The sequence below is a fragment of the Leptonychotes weddellii genome, chromosome 10, assembly GCF_054177405.1.
Source record: "Leptonychotes weddellii isolate Sample4059 chromosome 10, ASM5417740v2, whole genome shotgun sequence".
Lineage (NCBI taxonomy): Eukaryota > Metazoa > Chordata > Mammalia > Carnivora > Phocidae > Leptonychotes > Leptonychotes weddellii.
Window position 1 is genome coordinate 22,958,844 of NC_138378.1, and position 17,523 is coordinate 22,976,366.

At 46.4% G+C, this 17,523-nt stretch overlaps 1 long non-coding RNA gene across 2 annotated transcripts; it reads right to left on the reverse strand.

The window, feature by feature from the left end:
• Positions 1 to 1,474: 1,474 nt before the first annotated feature.
• On the reverse strand, positions 1,475 to 15,416 carry LOC115945087 (uncharacterized). Of its 2 annotated transcripts, XR_014149122.1 has the most exons (3): positions 14,793 to 15,394; positions 14,243 to 14,296; positions 1,475 to 1,698 (listed from the first exon to the last, which is right to left on the reverse strand). It is a non-coding gene; the product is annotated as an uncharacterized LOC115945087 (long non-coding RNA). The 2 variants fall into 2 exon arrangements; XR_014149121.1 differs by lacking the exon at positions 14,243 to 14,296 and having other exon boundaries at positions 14,793 to 15,416.
• Positions 15,417 to 17,523: the final 2,107 nt, after the last annotated feature.

Here is a 17,523-nt window from a genome sequence, read left to right on the forward strand (position 1 = left end):
CTGGGCATTTAGAAGGTCACTGTAATCGGGAAATGCGTTCTTTAGTCTGAAAGTTTTTCTTGTATTATTTTTTTGATAGCTAAATTTTCCACAAATATATTTTCTCACAAAACATATTAAAAGAGTAGCATTAGGGTGCCTGGGTGGCTCAGTCAGTTAAGTGTCCGACTCTTGATTTCGGCTCAGGTCATGATCTCAGGGTCATGAGATGGAGCCCTGTATCGGGCTCAGCGCTGAGCATGGAGCCTACTTAAGATTCTCTCTCTCCCTCTGTCCCTCCCCCGATGCTCTCTCTCTCGCCACTCTTTAAAAAAATAGAAAAGAAAAGAGTGTCATTATTTTACGTTTTTTGCAAAACACTTTAATGCCTGGCTTAATAGAAGACAGCTGAATTCTCACATCTACTTCTGTATTCCATCTGTTGCAATATGTTGTTTTGGTTGCAGTATATGAAGAAATTCTGACTAGGCACATTTTAAAAGGAGCTTGTGTCTGAACAGATAGTACAGAAACCAATATAACTAGAAACCTGGCAACCATCTATTTACCTTAAGACTTTGCTAAATGGGAAATATTCAGTCATCTTTTTTAAAAGAATATATCCAAACTTGCACTGGTAGAAAACAAAACTGGCTTTGTTTTTCTGTATAAAAGCCACTTGGCACCTTATTTGTGAGTTATGAATGCAGAATTTTGTGAAGGCAGCAGTCAGAGAAATCATGTATCCACTTTGTAAATGTAACTAGCCAGGAGAGAATCTACAAGTTCAGGTCACCCCTTAGCTAGTGTGTCACTTGCCATCACAAAGTGAATCAGCTGCCTAGAGTACCAGATTTCTTCCACTGGGGATATGAGTGCATGGGTTGGACAGAAAACAGAGAACCTGAGGATGTGGATAAGAGTGTTTGGTGAGGTACCCAATTCATCACAAGCCACCAGGAATTCAACATGGAGGGATGGTGTTAGTTAGGCTACACTGCGATCTGATAGTTATGTTTGCATAAAATGAAAAGCATGTCCACACCCCTATTACCAATTCAGGGGGCACAGCAATATAAGACCAAAGTTAAAAGCCCCTAAAACTCCCTGCCAAGAGAATGACTGTTTTCATATACTTTGGTCTGAACATGGGATTAGTAAGTATATGACAGAGCAGATCAATGCAGGTAAATCCAGAAGAAACCATCTTTTTATTCTGAAACTGTATCCTACCCATGCCTTGAAGTAAGTACTAAGTGATGCATCAAGCTTTTCCCCCCTTGGATCAAAGAGGAGGAGCTCTGAGAGCAAAAGCACAGCAGTGGTAGTGGCAGGAGCTACTGTGGTCCGTTCGCTCTTGGGATTTGCCAGGTAAGAGCAGAGGATGGTGACAATCCAAACAAAAGCCTACACAAAAATATAATGGAATCCTACTTAGTGATGGAAAGGAATGAACTGCTGAGACACCTGGTGATACAGATGAATCTCACAGGTACACTGAACAAAAGAAGGCAGAATTTTATTTAAAAAAACAAACAAACAAACAGACGACGTTCTGGAGTGCCTGGGTGGCTCAGTCGTTAAGCGTCTGCCTTCATCTCAGGTCATGGTCCCGGGGTCCTGGGATCGAGCCCCGCATCGGGCTCCCCGCTCGGCAGGAGGCCTGCTTCTCCCTCTCCACTCCCCCTGCTTGTGTTCCCTCTCTCGCTGTATCTCTCTCTGTCAAATAAATAAAATCTTTTTAAAAAAAATACATTCTGTGTGATTTTATCTGAAACTCTATAGAAAAGACAAGTCTAATACATAGTGACATAGATCAGTGCTTGTCTGAGGCCTGGGATGGTGGGGGGAATTGCTTGGGAAGGGACACAAGGGAACCTTCTGGGGAGATGGGAATGTTCTATATTTTGACTGTGGTTACATGGGTATATACCTTTGTTGAAACTCATGGAAATGTACACTTTAAATGGATGTGTTTTATTGCATGTAAATTCTACCTCAAAAAGTTGACTTTAAAAAAATACATGGGGCTTCCATTTCCAGACAAGATGAGTAAGTGGATCCCACCCTATTCCTTCCACTTACTACAACCAAAAACTTGACAAAAATATATGAAGCAACAGCCAGACTCCTCTGATGGTGGAAAAAAGGTGAACTGGCTAGATCACTTGGTTCTCAAGGGATGATATAGCTGGGAGTCCTCACAGGCTTTACTGCTTACTAGATCCCAGCCTGGGCACCAGAGAAGGCCAAACCCAAAACCATCCCCAAAGCACAAAGTCCCAATGAAAGCCCACCTTCTGGGGTCAAAGGGCAGGGAGGGACAGCAATGAAAGATAGACCTTTTGACAATGGTTGCTCTTCTCCGGGCAAACACCATGAAATAAGCCACAGCCGTCCCTCTCCAGCAGGCTTTGGGGAGACGGTGGTGTGGAGCCTGTCCACCATCCCTGCTAGGTGGTGTGGAGCCAGTCCACCATCCCTACTATGCACTACCATCTAGGTAGTCCTCTCTCTCCTTACCAGTGATGACTGTGATGTGGAGCTCTGTCAGTCAGCCCCACTCTGCACAAATGTGATCAGCGAGAATCCCTCTCCCATCCTCATGGAGTGTGTGACAGCAAGGTGGAAGCCTGTTGCTACCCTTGCACTGCACTAAACAAAGGTAACAAAGAGGCAGCTGGAGTGCGTGGGGAGGATTACAGAGAAGAGAGAGCTGCAAAAAGAGATTGCTCCAATTTGTGTATGAAGTCCAGGTCACACCCACCCACAAGTGACCTATGTGTGAAACCCACCAGAATTAACACAGTAAAAGCTTTGAGAACAGAACTATGAAGTGGAATGCTGTACTGTTTCAGATTGGCTTCTGGGTAGCATACAGCGGGACAGACCAAAATAGTACTGATTTAAAACTAAACTGACATTCAAGCTCACAGACCACAAAAGTGAGCCATGATGTTCATTCTGAACTAGAACAAGTTGAATACATACTAATATAGTTTTAAAAAGAAACCAGTGACTCTTAATATAATACCCAAAAAGTCCAGGATAAAATCAAATATTATGTGTCATACCAAAAGCCAGAAGAAGGCTGAACTGGAATGAGAAAGGGCAATCAACAGATGGCTAACATCTGGTGCCTGGCCGGCTCAGTCAGTACAGTGAGTGACTCTTGATCTCAGGGCCATGAATTTGAGCCTCACATTGGGCATAGAGCTTACCTTAATTTAAAAAAAACCAACCCTCCCCCCAAAAAACTGATGCTAACATCAAGACGGCACAGATGTTGGGATTATCTGAAAAGGATTTTAAAGTAGCTATCCCCAAAAAAGAAGAAGAAAGAAAGGAAGAAAAAGAAAAGCTTCAGCAAGCAACCATGAATAGTCCTGAAACAGAAAAATAGATAATTTCAGCAAAGAAAAAGAAGATATAAAGAAAAACCAGATGGAAATTCTAAACCTGAAAAATACAGTAACAACAAACTTACTGGGTGGGTACTGTGGCCCATCAGAGATGACAGAGGAAAAGCAGTGACCTTGAAGATAAACCACTAAAAATTCTACAACCTGAACAAAGAAACAACAAATGAACAAAATGAACAGAACTTCAGGGGTCTATGGGAAAATACCAAAATAGAAGTATGTCACTGGAATCCCACAAGAAGAAGAGGAGTGCAGTGCAGAAAATATACTTAAATAATAGCTGAAAGCTTCCCAAATTTGGCAAAAGACATAAAAGCCATTGACTGGGTAGCTTTTGGGCAGACCATACCCCAAAACCAGAAGGGCATTGCTAACTCCTGGAATTCTGGAATGAGACCCTTACGTCCATGTGGGCTCCTCTCCCTGGGCTTAAAAAGCCAGAGAAGCCAGAGAGCTCTCCCTGCTTGTGCTCTCTTTCTCTCAAATAGATAAATAAAATCTTTTAAAAAATAATATATATTAAAAAAAGAAAGTGTAATGTACACAAGACAGGAAAACTAGAAGAAGAAAGAGAAAGCAGAAGTAATGGTAATGGCAATTTTCCAAAATTAATGATAGACACCAGACCACAAATTCAGGAAGCTCAGAAAACACCAAGCAGAGCAAATACCAAAAATCTACACCTAAGCATATCATATTCAAATTTACAGGAAAATAAGGATGCCTGGCTGGCTCAGTCAGAAGAGCATGCAACTTTTGGTCTCAGGGTCGTGAGTTGAAGCTCCATGTTGGGTGTAGAGATTACTAAATAAAGTAAATAAACTTAAAAAAAAAAGAAAGAAAAGTCAAATTGCAGGAAAACAAAGACAAAGAGAAAATCTTGAAAGAAGCCAAAAGGGAACAAAACGCACCTTACCTATTGAGGAACAAGGATGAGAATTACATGAGACTTCTCATTAGAAACCATGCAAGCAAGAAGAGAGTGGAGTGAAATATTTAAAGTGTTGAAAGAAAAACACCAGCCTAGAATTCTGTATCCAGCAAAATTATCATTCAAAAGTGTAGGAGAAATAGTCTTAGACAAACAAAAACTGAAGGAATTTGTGGCCAGTAGACCTGCTTTGCAAGAAATATTAAAAGAAGTTCTTCACAGAGAAGTAAAATGATAATAGGTTGGAAACTCAGATTTATATAAATGAAGGTAAAATAAAATCTTTGTTGTTTGGGGGTGCCTGGCTGGCTCAGTCAATAGAGCATGTGACTCTTGATCTCAGGGTCCTGAGTTTAAGCCCCATGTTGGGCATGGAGCCTAATTTAAAAAAAAAAAAACACAAAAAAAACTTTGTTGTTTGTACACCTACCTAATCTTATAGATAACTCTTAGGTCAAAGTAATGATAACAACAACAAACTGGGTGATTATAGCATATGGGTAAGTGAAGGAAGTGGCAGCAATGAATGAATTCACTATTACCAACACCTCTCAATCAGTGATTCACAGATCCAGCAGGCAGAAAATCAGTAAGGATAGAGCTGAACTGAATAGCACCAAAGATCAATTAGATCTAATGGACATTTATGGAATACTTGACAGCAGCAGAATAGACATTCTTAGAAAGCTCATGTGGAGCATTCATCAAAACAGACCACATTCTGGGCCATAAAACACACCTGAACAAATCTGAAAGAATGGAAATCAAACAAGGTTTGCTCTTAGACCACAGTGGAAATCAGTAACAGAAAGATAGCTGGAAAATCTCAACATATTTGGAGATTAAGCAACATACTTTTAAATAATGCATGGATCAAAAAAGAAGTCTCAAGAAATTTACAAATATTTTGAGTTAAATGAATATGAAATACAACATATTAAAATGTATATATCATATATATATATATATATATATATATCAGAAAAGAAGGTCTGAAAGCAATAATCTAAGTTTCCACCTTAAGAAACTAGAGGTGTCCATCAACTGATGGATGGCTAAAGAAGATGTGGTATATACATATACAATAGACTATTACTCGGCGATCAAAAAGAATAAAATCTTGCCATTTGCAACAACATGGATGGAACTAGAGGATATTATGCTAAGCAAAAATAAGAAGTCAGAGAAAGACAAATATGATTTTACTCATACGTGGAGTTTAAGAAACAAAATGGATGAATATAGGGGAATGGAAGATAAAATAAAATAGGATAAAAACAGAATGGGAGGCAAACAATAAGAGACTCTTAACTACAGAGAACAAACTGAGGGTTGCTGGAGGGGAGGTGGGTGGGGGATGGGCTAAATGGGGGAATGGGCATTAAGAAGGGCACTTGTGATGAACACTGGGTATTATATATAAGTGATGAATCACTAAATTCTACTCTGGAAACCAATACAACACTATATGTTAACTAACTTGAATTTAAATAAAAAATAAATAAAATAGAGACAGAAGAGCAATATAAACAGAAGAAAAGAAGAAATAAAAAATTAAATCAGAAATCAATGAAATTGAAAACAGGAGATCAATAGAGATCCACAAAACTGAAACTTGTTCTTTGGGGGAAACAATCATTAAAATTCATAAGCCTCCCAAGCTAACCAAGAAAAAAAAGAAAACACAAATTACAAATATCGTACATGGAGGAGGGGTCATTGAAAGGATAACAAAGGAATATTATGAACAGCTTTATGCCCATAAATTTGTTAACTTAGATGAAGTGGGCCAATTCCTTGAAAGACACAAACAACCAAAACTCACAAAAGGAGAAATAGATAATTTGAATAGGCCTATATTTATTGAAGAAATAGAGAAAAACCAGATTAAGACATTTATAAGAAAGGAATATTACAGATCAATATCTTTCATGAACGTAGATGCAAAAATACTCAAAAAATATTAGAAAATCAAATCCAACAATGTATAAAAAGACTTATACACATGATCAAATAAGACTTCTTCTAGGTATGGAAATCTGATTCAACATTCAAAAACCAGTTAATGTAATCCATCATATTAACAGGCTGAAGGAGAAAAATCATGATCATATCGTAGATGCAGAAAAAGCATTTGACAAAATCCAACACTCATTCACGAGAAAAATTCTCAACAACTTAGGAATAATAGGAACATTCTCAAACTTACTGATAAAGGGTGTTTACCATAATCCTATGGTTAGCATCATACTCAATGGAGAGACACTGGATACTTTCCCCCTTAAATTAGGGACATGCGAAGGTACCCCCTCTTACCACTCCTATTCAACATTGGACTGGAAGTCCTAGCTAATGCGATAAGAAAAGGAAAGATATACATGTTGGGGCAGGGATAAATAAAGCTATCTTTGCATAGAGGACATGACTGTCTATGTATAAAATCCCAAAGACTTGACCAAAAAAACTCTGGGAACTAGTGATTATAGGAAGGTCACAGGATATAAAGTTAGTATGTAAAAATCAATTGCTTTCCATTGCCAGCAATGAATAGTTGGAAACACAATACCATTTACATTAGAAGCAAAAATAACGAAATATGGAGGCACAAGTCCAACAAAATAGGTATAGGCTTTATATGAAGAAAATTATAAAACTCCAATGAAAAGAATCAAAGAAGATATAAATAAATGGAGAGAGAGTTCATGTGCGTGGATAGGAAGACTAAATATTTTTAAGATATCAATTCTCCCAAATTCCACTATAAATTCAACATAATCCCAATCAAAACCCAGCAAGTTTTTTTTAATATTAACAAATTGACTTTATAAATGAAAAGGCAAAAGGCCCAGAATGGCCAACACAATGCTGAAGAAGAATGAAGTCAGAGGATTCACACCACCTGACTTTAAGACTTACTATAGATCTACAGTATTCAAGACAGTGTGGCATTGGTGAAAGAATACACAGGTTGATCAGTGGAACAGAATAAAGAGCCCAGAAATAGACCCACACAAATGTAGTCAACTGATCTTTGACAAAAGAGCAAAGACAATTCAACAGAGAAAGGATAATCTTTTCAACAAATGGTGCTAGAACAATTGGGCATCCATTTATAAAACAGTGCAGCTAGATTCAGCCCTTATACTTGTTACAAAAGTAAACTCAAAATGGATCTTAGATTTAAATGTAAAACGTAGGGGCGCCTGGGTGGCTCAGTCATTAAGCGTCTGCCTTCCCCCCAGGTCATGATCCCAGGTTCTGGGATCAAGCCCCGCATCGGGCTCCCTGCTCCGCGGGAAGCCTGCTTCTCCCTGTCCCACTCCCCCTGCTTGTGTTCCCTCTCTCACTGTCTCTCTCTCTCTCTGTCAAATAAATAAATAAAAATCTTTATAAATAAATAAATAAATAAATGTAAAACGTAAAACTATAAAACTTGTAGAAGCTAACATAAGAGCAAATCTGAGTGACCTTGGGTTTGGCAATGAATTTTTTAATTTGACACTAAGAGCACAATCCATAGAAGAAAAAAATGATTCCATTGGACTTCATTAAAAGTAAAAACTTCAGCTTTGTGAAAAAATATTAGATTGAAAAGATAAGCCACTTCTCCAGACTGAGGATATTTGCAAAACATATCTGATAAAGGACTGGTATCCCCAAATATACAAAGAGTATTTAGAAATCAACAATAAGAAAACAAACAACCTAATTCAAAAGTGGGCAAAAGATCTGGACACCTCACCAAAGAAAATATACAGGTTGCAAATAAGCATATCAAAGATGCTCAACATCATATGTCATTAGGGGATGGCAAATTAAAATGAGATATCATTCCATACCATTCCGAATGGCTAATATCCACAAAACTGATAATACCAAACAGTGGCAAGGATAAAAAGCAACAGAAATTCTCATTCATTGCTGATGAGAATGAAAAATAGTACAGCCACGTGGGAAGACAATTTGGTAGTTTTTACAAAAGTAAACATTCTTACCGTGCAATCCAGCAATTGTGCTCCTATGTACCCAATTGCATTGAAAAGTTACATTTAGGGGCACCTGGGTGGCTCGGGGGGGTTAAGTGTCCAACTTTTGATTTTGGCTCAGGTCATGATCTCAGGGTCGTGAGATCGAGCCCCGTGTCAAGCCCTGTGCTCCGTACGGAGTCTGCTCAGGATTCCCTGTCTCCCTCTCCCTCTGCCTCCCTCCACGCGAGTGCGCGCACTCTCTCTCTCTCAAATAATAAATAAAATCTTACAAAAAGAAAAGTTACATCTACATGAAAAACATGTGAATCTTTATACGAGCCTTATTCATAATCTCTAAAACCTGGAAACAACCAAAATGTTCTTCAATCGGTGAGTGGGTACACAAACTTCGCTATATCCAGACAATGGAGTATTATTCAGCCATGAAAAGAAATGAGATATCAAGCCACAAAAAGACGTGGAAGATCCCTCAATGCCAGTGAGCTTGGGGGGACAGTTACCTAGGTCACCGGAGGGCTGGAAATGGAGGTACTGAAGCCTCAGCAACCAGGCCATTCAACCTTGGTAAACATTCTTTTTGAGGACCTGCCTACATTGTTACGGATGCTCTCCTGGACTCTGATGAAACCCGAGTATAAAACACTCGATGGCATAGCAAGAACTCAGCCTCTTTCTCTGCCCTGGAAGGAGCTACCTCCTCAGAGAAAGTAGCAACGACTGTGAGGTCCCACAGAAAAGCTGAAGGACACGGAGAAGCTGGGCCACCACCTGCCACGTCTGCTCTTGCCCCGTGGCCACCTTGCTCCCATGAGATCTACCCCTGGCTAACTCGATGTGACATGGGGGGTGTACGTTTGACTATTCTCTTCCAGGCAGTCTAGTGTCCCCACGGCCCCGCAGCAGGTTAGGGAGGCGTCAGATTTAAAGTGGGAAGGGAGCAGAGGTTCCAGGTAGGGAATGAGGCTGCTTTCCAACCAAGCTCTTGTAGCGCAGCCCGCCGGAAAGGAGACGGCTGAGTGACAGGATTGAGAGATGTCGCCTGGGGCCCCAGCCTGGGGCGGAGGGGCCTCTGCAACAGCTGGACACTAGGAAGGCCTTTCTTACAGGCTGGAAACAGGGTGGCCGCGGGGGCAACCACAAGGCACCTCCAATGACAGAGGTTACCGGGAGCTGGGGGCGGGCAGAGCCCTGGAGCTGAGGGGCCGCTACGGAACCGTCACGGCCTAAGGACAGCCAGGCAGCTGGGGCAGGAGGTGGGCCTGGCCCAGCACTAGCTTCGGTTTGACTCCCAAAGAGGTGCCCAGGGTTAGAGCTAGGCATGCATTTGTCGCATGCTTCTGTCCCTGCGGCTGACATCTCTATCGTCCGGGCTGAGGGAAGCTGGGGAAAGATGCCCCATCCCATCTGAAGCCCAGAGAGGGGGTGACTTCCCTAAGACACACAGCATGTTATAACGGAGTTAGACCCAGGACTCAGAAGCCATGGCTCCCTGTTCTGGACTGCCTCCCTCCCTCCCTCCTTCACCCCTTCGTGGGGATGCCCAGTGGTTAAACCATGTTATGATCATGGCAACGACACCATGAGATGAGCACAGTGGAGGACTGAGGGCGGAGCAGAGGGAGGTCTGCCCCGGGCAAGCAATGAGGGCAGTGGCGTCTGCACGGAGTTTAAAAGCAATAATGAAACCTCTAAAAGTCGGTCTGCTTTTTATTATCACTCTGCACTGGCAGTTCTCACCGAAGATGGCAATGAAATTACTCCTCCCAGTCAAAATCTTTCAGCAGTCCACGTTCTAAACAATCACTGCGGTTACCGTTAGGCTTCATATGAGATTAGTACGTTGTAAGACAACATTAACTATGATAAACACTGGGTTCGACGTGGAAGTTAGTCCAGAAAACTTCATTGTACGCTTGGCTCCCAACACACCCAGACTCAACTACTACAAGTTTGGTAACCGTTTGGAAGGGTTAAACTCAACTTCGGCCACTGGTGCTCCATCCGGTGCTCCCCATACCCCTGTATGTAACAGCAGGTGCGGGACAAGCAGCTCCAGCTGGGTGACCTCCCCCCCCCCCCCCCGCCGAGAGCCAGAAGCTGGGCTTGAGGAGCCTCACGCCGGCTTATGTGCATCACACACTCTGAACATCCTGGGTGTGCTCTTCTGCAAGTGTTTCTTAATGTGCTCTTTTTCCTTTTTACAATAATAATAATAATGATAATAATAATAATGTGACTTAAAAGTATTAATTCATTACTGTTTCCTTTTCCTATTTACAAAAGTATAATTTTGTATTAGTTTGTTAGTTTTCACTGCCACGATTATATATGTGTGTGTAGTTCAATAAAAAAACTTTCACTATCTGCTTTTCTTTTCTGCCCATTATCCTTATTATTCATTTTATTTTGGATTATTCATGTTAGTAGTTATGCTGCTTAGGGAGGGGAGGGAGGGAATAGCTGCTGGGTGCAGGCTCTGTACCAGGTTGTGCTCAGCCCTGATCTCCCCCGAAACTTGATGTTGACCCCAGGAGATGGACTTTTGTAGCCCATTTTACAGGTGAGGACACCAAGGCTCAGCGACGGGGAAAATGAACCCAGGCTTACACAGTTAATAAGTGGCAGAAGGAGGATTCAAGGTCGGCCTGACTGCAAAGTGCATGTTTGAAATGCCAGTGAATATTGGGACCCTGCAAGGAGCAACGCACGGGGGCGTGGGCCGTGGCGGTCAGGGAGAGCTTCTCAGAGGAGGGGGTGCTGGGGAAAGATGCACACAGGGGAGGGCAGTGAAGCAGGAGGATATGTGAGGTGTCAGGGAATGGCGAGTTTCCAGGCTGAGCTCTGTCACTCCCTGGCTGTATGGCCTTGGACAAGTCCCATCTCTGCTAAGGCCATGGTGTTTTCTCTCTCTAGAGTTTTCTTTCTTTCTTTTTTTTTTTTAAGATTTTATTTATTTATTTGAGAGAGCAAGAGAGCACAGAGGGAGAGTGAGAGAGAGAAGCAGACTCCCCGCTGACAGAGAGCCTGATGCGGGGCTCGATCCCAGGACCCTGAGATCATGACCTGAGCTGAAGGCAGATGCTTAACCAACTGAGCTACCCAGGTGCCCCTCTCTCTGGAATTTTCAAAGGCCCAGGGTTCCACATATCGGGACGAAGACAGCGGTCTGGGCAGTGAGCTTGGCTGGTGAGTGAGTCTGACTTTTCTCTGCTCCATGTCTAAGAAGTGGACCCCAAGGTCCCCTGGCCCAGCCCAGCTACACTCTTGGAGGTCCATGTGGCATGATGGTTAAGAACATAGGCCTGGGTACTGGACAGGCCTGGCTTTGAGTCCCAGATCCACCATCTCCTTCCCCAATGAGTGACCTGGGACAAGTCCCTTCTTGTCTCTGATCTCAGGGTCCTAAACCACAAAGTAGGATCATCCTATTGACCTCCAAGGGTAGTTGTGAGAATTAAAACAGCAATAACTGATATGTATTGGGCTATCCTTATACGCCAACGCTGTCCTAAGAGTATTATACTGATTTGTTCATTAAAGCTTCCCAACACCTCCGTGAAGCTATTCTTTTCGTTTGCAGATGGGGCAACACAGAAACAGAGTGCTGATGTTACTTGCCCGAGGTCCTCACTCTGTTCTGCTTAGCCTGGTGCCGGTCCCGCAGGAAATGGTAACTCCTCCCGATCTAGTTCTGAAACACTGGCCCCACGTGGGCATCTTAACGTTTCTGGAATGAGGATGTGCCCCACAATTGATGTCCAAGAAACAGGCCAGTCAGCGGGCAGAGGGTGATTAGGTGTCCTCACTGTCTGCTATCTGGCTTCTCAGGTGGCTGCAGTCGAGCCTGATGGAATTTTACCAGACCAGATCCCTAATTATCACTTAGAAAGACTTCTAAAATGACGCCACATGGAAACATAAGGCTAAGTGTACAGAAGGCCATCGCCAGCCAGGCAATGCAATTAGAAGTACAAATTGCCAAATTCATCCAAAGAAAGTTTAGACTCTGAATGTGAAGAACTTTGATCAAATCCCCAAAGGAGACAATCTTATATATAAAAAAAAGCTGTTATTTAACTGGATATAATATTTTCCTTTAAAAAATTATCTTACTATTGATGGTGTCGTAGAATCAAGTAAATCCAGCAAAACAGTCACTATTCTTCCGGTTGTAAGCAACAGAAAACCCACTTCAAACCAGCTGTAAGTGACAAAGGTGTGTATTGGCTCCTGGACCTGAAAAGCCGAGGGCGGTTGGCTTCAGGCACAGCTGGACTGGAGGGATTGAGCTACATCAGCAGCCGGATCTCTCCGCCCCCAAGCTCTGCCTTCTCTGTCACAGCTCCATTCCCAGCGGAGGCAGGATGGCTGCCAGCCAAGTCCAGCCGCCAACCCTCCCAGGTTTTATGCTTCCAGATTTCTCAGCATTTGAGACAGATCCTGAACCTGACTGCTGTGGACTGGAATTGGGTCACATGACTACCCTGGACAGCTCAGGAATGGAATGCAGGCATTTCCCTGTCTGGTCACCTTCCTCCCCATGGAGTCAAGGATGGAGTCAGTTCCACTCACTGCACTGGCTGAGGTGGAGGAGGGAGGCTTCCCCCCAAGGAAACTAAGGGGAGGTGGATGCTGGGTAGCAGCCGTACTTGGAAGACTGTAATTGCTGGTGATTGGAAGGTTCAGAGAGGTGACTCCTACCGGATCATCCACCTGACAGGTCAGGGGATCCCAGAAAGAAAAAGCACCACTGCTGGACCACCTGTCAGAGCGAGAAGAGTCCTTGGAGGTCCCTGGTGTGGCAGGAATGGGAAGCTAGAGGCCCAGAGAGGGGGAATGACTGGTTCAACCTATAGGTGGGAATGAAACTAGAACACGAATCTCTTGTACCTTGGTTCTCCATCCCGTGCTCCCAACTGGCCTGTGAGGGCCAAAGTGGGCTCTGGAAGGGGGCCTCCAGCTGCTTCATTACTCTTGAATGAGAAGCCCCTCCACTTCTCCTGGGACTTTCTCCCAGCAGCCTTGGTGGAGTGTCTTTGACCAGTCTCCTGACACCTGCTCTCTGGTCCCCACTGCACTGGGGTCTCCCCGTCTGCCTCAGAGGGAAGGGAGACGGGTGAGAAGTGCCCTAGATTCCCACAGGCATTCCCAGTCGTGGATGGCATCCATCTAAGGCCTTGATCTTACATAAAATGCAGTAAGCGCAGCCCCAGGTTGGTCCCTCTACCAGCTCCAGCTGCCCCATTCTTTCTGGAGATTCCGGAGCCACCACCCTCCAGCCAGGCTGGGCCTGTCCGGGTTTTCCGTGGCCCTGGGCTCCAAATCTTCACTGGATCCGATTCTAAGAAACGTGCAGTGTCTCCACATCCTTGTGTTCAAAGCAGGAAACCTGTAGAGCCTGAACCTACGAGCCAGGCTGTCTGCGAACTTCTCTGTGGGAGGGGCTTGGGTGCTGCAATCTGATTGGATGCAGGAGGGGGCCTGTCTTTATGCTCAGTGTGCATAAGCACATTTTATCTAGAGGGTGCGATTTGGCTGGGAGAAGGGCCTCTGATGGAGATTAGGAGGGGTTTAAGCACCCATCGGTCCACCCCATTGTCATCATCAATTTAAATTAGAGGAAGCCTACTTAACTCAAAGACCGGGCTCCAGGGTCAGAATCTAGGCCCCTGAGCTGGTGGGGAAGATGGGGTGGGGCGGGGCGCACGGACACGATCTTCCCAGCATGGCAGGACTTTACACGGGGATAACCGTGGGCTGTATTTATGACATAGAAAGCTGTCAATGATATAAGTGAAAGGAAAAAAATATAATAAAGTATATACAGTGTGTGTGTGTGTGTGTGTAACAATGGTGGTTAAGAGCTCAGGATCTGGAGCCAGATCGCCTAGGATCAACTCTCGCTTTCACTTCTTCCTTACCTTGGGCATTTTACTTAAACTCTGTGCCTCCATTGCTTCATCTGTAAAATAGGGCTAAATAATAGGGTGAGGTGAGGATTCCAGGAGATAAGCCACGGAAGGCGGTGACGCAGGTCCCGGCAGACAGGGCCCCAACGGTGGCCGCCGTTAATCTCGTTGGTCCCCGGCGCAGGGGCCTCGTTCGCACAGTGCTGGTGGCGGGGAGGGCCGCACCCTGCCTCCGGAACCGGGCTCCCCGCTGCTGCCGGCTGCCCATTGTTGCGCCTTCCTGCTCTGGCCCGCCTGGGAATCCGCCGGGGCAGCTCCGGCCCAGGCGGGGAGGGCATCCGGGCCGCCGGCGCCCTCCCCCACCGTTCTGGGCGCCCCGCCCCGCCCCTCCCGCCGCGAGGGCCCGCCCGGGGACGCGAGCACTGGACTGCGAGTCCTGGGACCTCAGTCCTACTCGGCCCAGTGTCCTCTCTGGCCACACGGAAGCCAGCGGAGAAGCCCACCCCCTAGGGCCGCGTAAGGGTTAAGTGAGATCACGCGCGCACCAGGCCGAGCTCCCCACCTTGAGCCCGTCTGTCCTCGGGTCCTGTCTTGCTCGGGTGGGCTTTCAGAATGCTGCTCGCCGCCGGGGGCCCACGGGGGACCCATGCATCCCCTGGTGTCTGGGCCTGGTTGGATTTCTCAGATCATGCTGCCTCCGCTACCCCGCGCAACGTTTCCCCAGCACAAGGCAAAAAGTGGGTGAAAGGGCTGGGCAGCTTTCCCAGGCTGGCAGCCGCCAGAGCCAGGATCGAGAGTCCTTGCATCCCGGCTCTGCTGCTGAACTGCTGTGTGACCTTGAGCAAGGCCTTCCTCCTCTGAGCCCCCAGCCTCCCTCCTCCAGCGGCAGGGAAGGCAGGTGCGGCCCCTTGCTCGGGCTGCCCCCTGGCTGGCTGGCTGGGGTACCATGGAAGGTGTGTGATCCCCTGGGCTCGGTTTATCTTATCTGCAAAACTGTTACCCCCCGCGTAGATTCAGCAGATAACGCCTGGTCTCGGGAGGCTTCTTTCTTGTCTTTCTGCCACCCTCTGCCCCATTTCTCTGCTCCGAAGGGAAGTATGCCACCTGGGCTGGTTACTTGAGTCTTCCAAGGAGGAATTCAGCCTCAGCATTGTCCCTCCGCACTGGGCAAGACCAGGACCCGCTTTTGATACGGGTTCTCTCCACCTCCATCCTGGGAAAGAGAGACCTTTGCAGCCGTAGGTTGGCTTTGAGTGCCCCTGGTGCAGGAGTGAGCCTCCTGTCAACAGAGGGAGTTTACTCAAGATTTAAGGAGTGGAAAGGAATTGGGGCTTACAAAACCTAGCCCTATTCTTAGAGTCCCACACTCTGCCCTCCAGGCATGTGGCAGGATGACACTTCTCTGTCCCTTTGAGATTGGGCGGGGTCATGTGACCAGCCATGGCCAAGGAAGTGTGCGAAGTGATATCTGTCACCTCAGGTGGGAGCACTATTACCAGGTGGAGACCCTCTCCTTCCGCCGTGAGGTGGCAGCCGCTCCATGGCCCTGGGCCCCGGAGGGAGAAAGGGTGGACAGCCCTCCAGCCCTGTAGGGACGGGCCACTTGCCTGAGAAATGACTTCGTGTCAGGAGCCGCCAGGATTGGGGGTCGTTTGTTATTGCAGCGTGACCCAGCCGCCCTTTGACTAGTACACACCTCCAGAAAGCAAAACTGGGCTGGAGGTGAGCGGTGGTGTGCAGGACGTCTGTCTCTGAAGACCTGTTTCGTGTTCTTTCATGAGATGGTCAGTCTGGGGCTGCCGCAGAGGAGCATTGGTTTAAGTCATCTCTACACCCAGGGTGGGCCTCGAAGTCACCACCCCGAGATCAAGAGTCACATGGTCTACTGACTGAGCCGGCCAGGTGCCCAGAGGGGAGTTTCTTATACTCAAGGGTCCTAGAGACCCTTTCCTCATGGAAAAACACTGGGCTGGTTGGGAGGCGGAAGATGGGGTGGGTGCTTGGGCCATGGCCTTTATTGGGGTTTCCATGGGAAAGGCAAGACAGGGTAAGGTGGGCAGTTTGGGATGGGCTAGTTTGAATGATTTCGGTGGGCTCTGCACTCTACGGGTGGTCTCCAGTTGCCTGATAACTGGCCCTGGGTTGATTAAGGAGAGGAATATTGCTTCCTGGGGCTCACGGGCCTGATAGAGGATCCAGGGCTCACGGGCCCTGGATCTAGAATACCAAATGCCCAAACCAACAGTCTGTGGTGCCTCGGGACCAGCAGGGCCCCGGGCGACGCTGGGTTGGCCCTTTGTTGGATCTTAGCACATTTGACCTGAGCGGCTGAGACTGCTTGTTGCCCACCCAATATCTATGTTCCCCTGGTTCCTTCATAACAGAACCCCAATATTACCTGGCAGCCCAGCCAACAGACTGCATTTCCCAGATCCCCACGCAGCTGTGTGGCTATGCAATTAAATCTTTGCCACCTGACTAAGTAGGTGGGCTTCCTGTAGGAGGCTGACTCAGCTGGAGATATGGTGTATGTTCTGCTCCCTCCTTCCTGCTGTCTGGATGGTAGCTGTCATATCTGCAGGGCCCACAGCCATCTTGGGTGATGTAGGGGAGTACACAGTGAGTGTGAAAACTCTGAGCAGTGGGAAGACGTCGCATATAATGGATGCCTCATAAAGTATCCTATAATAAATGGACTCTCCACGAGGATGTGCCATGGGTCTCATGTGGTTTTGTGCCCGGCCAGAGAAGCCCTGCAGTATCAGCGAAGTTGCAGGGACCCTGAAAGCGGGTGTCTCTGGGTAGGTTGAGGGGACTCGACATTTTCTCCAGCCACAAAGGAGAGCAACTAGACACGTGGGGAAGCAGGGCTCTGAACATACATTCTAGGGCTTTCTTCACCTTCACTCTGCCCCAGTCCCATGGAACCCACGTACCCCCACCCTACAGCCTTCCCCGGGGCTACCTCTCTGCCAGGCAAATGTAATTAGAGGGAGGGGTTTTCCCGCCTGGCTTTCCATTCAGCCTTCGGAAGGGCGGCCAGGATGTGGGGCAGAGAGTGAGAGAAGCCCAGTGGGGAGAGACCCCCGACTGCACTGTGAGCCAGACAGGCACCCCAACCACACTCGGGTTTCCCATCTATAAAATGGGGCAGTAACACCGGCCCTACTCCCCTCTCAGGGTGCCGAGGGCTTATCCTCCTCTGAGCAAGGAGGCCTGCAGGAGGCAGGGGACAGGCAAGCTTGCAGTCTGGCTTTGTGGGCTCGTCTCAGTCACCGGAAGCACAAAGCAAT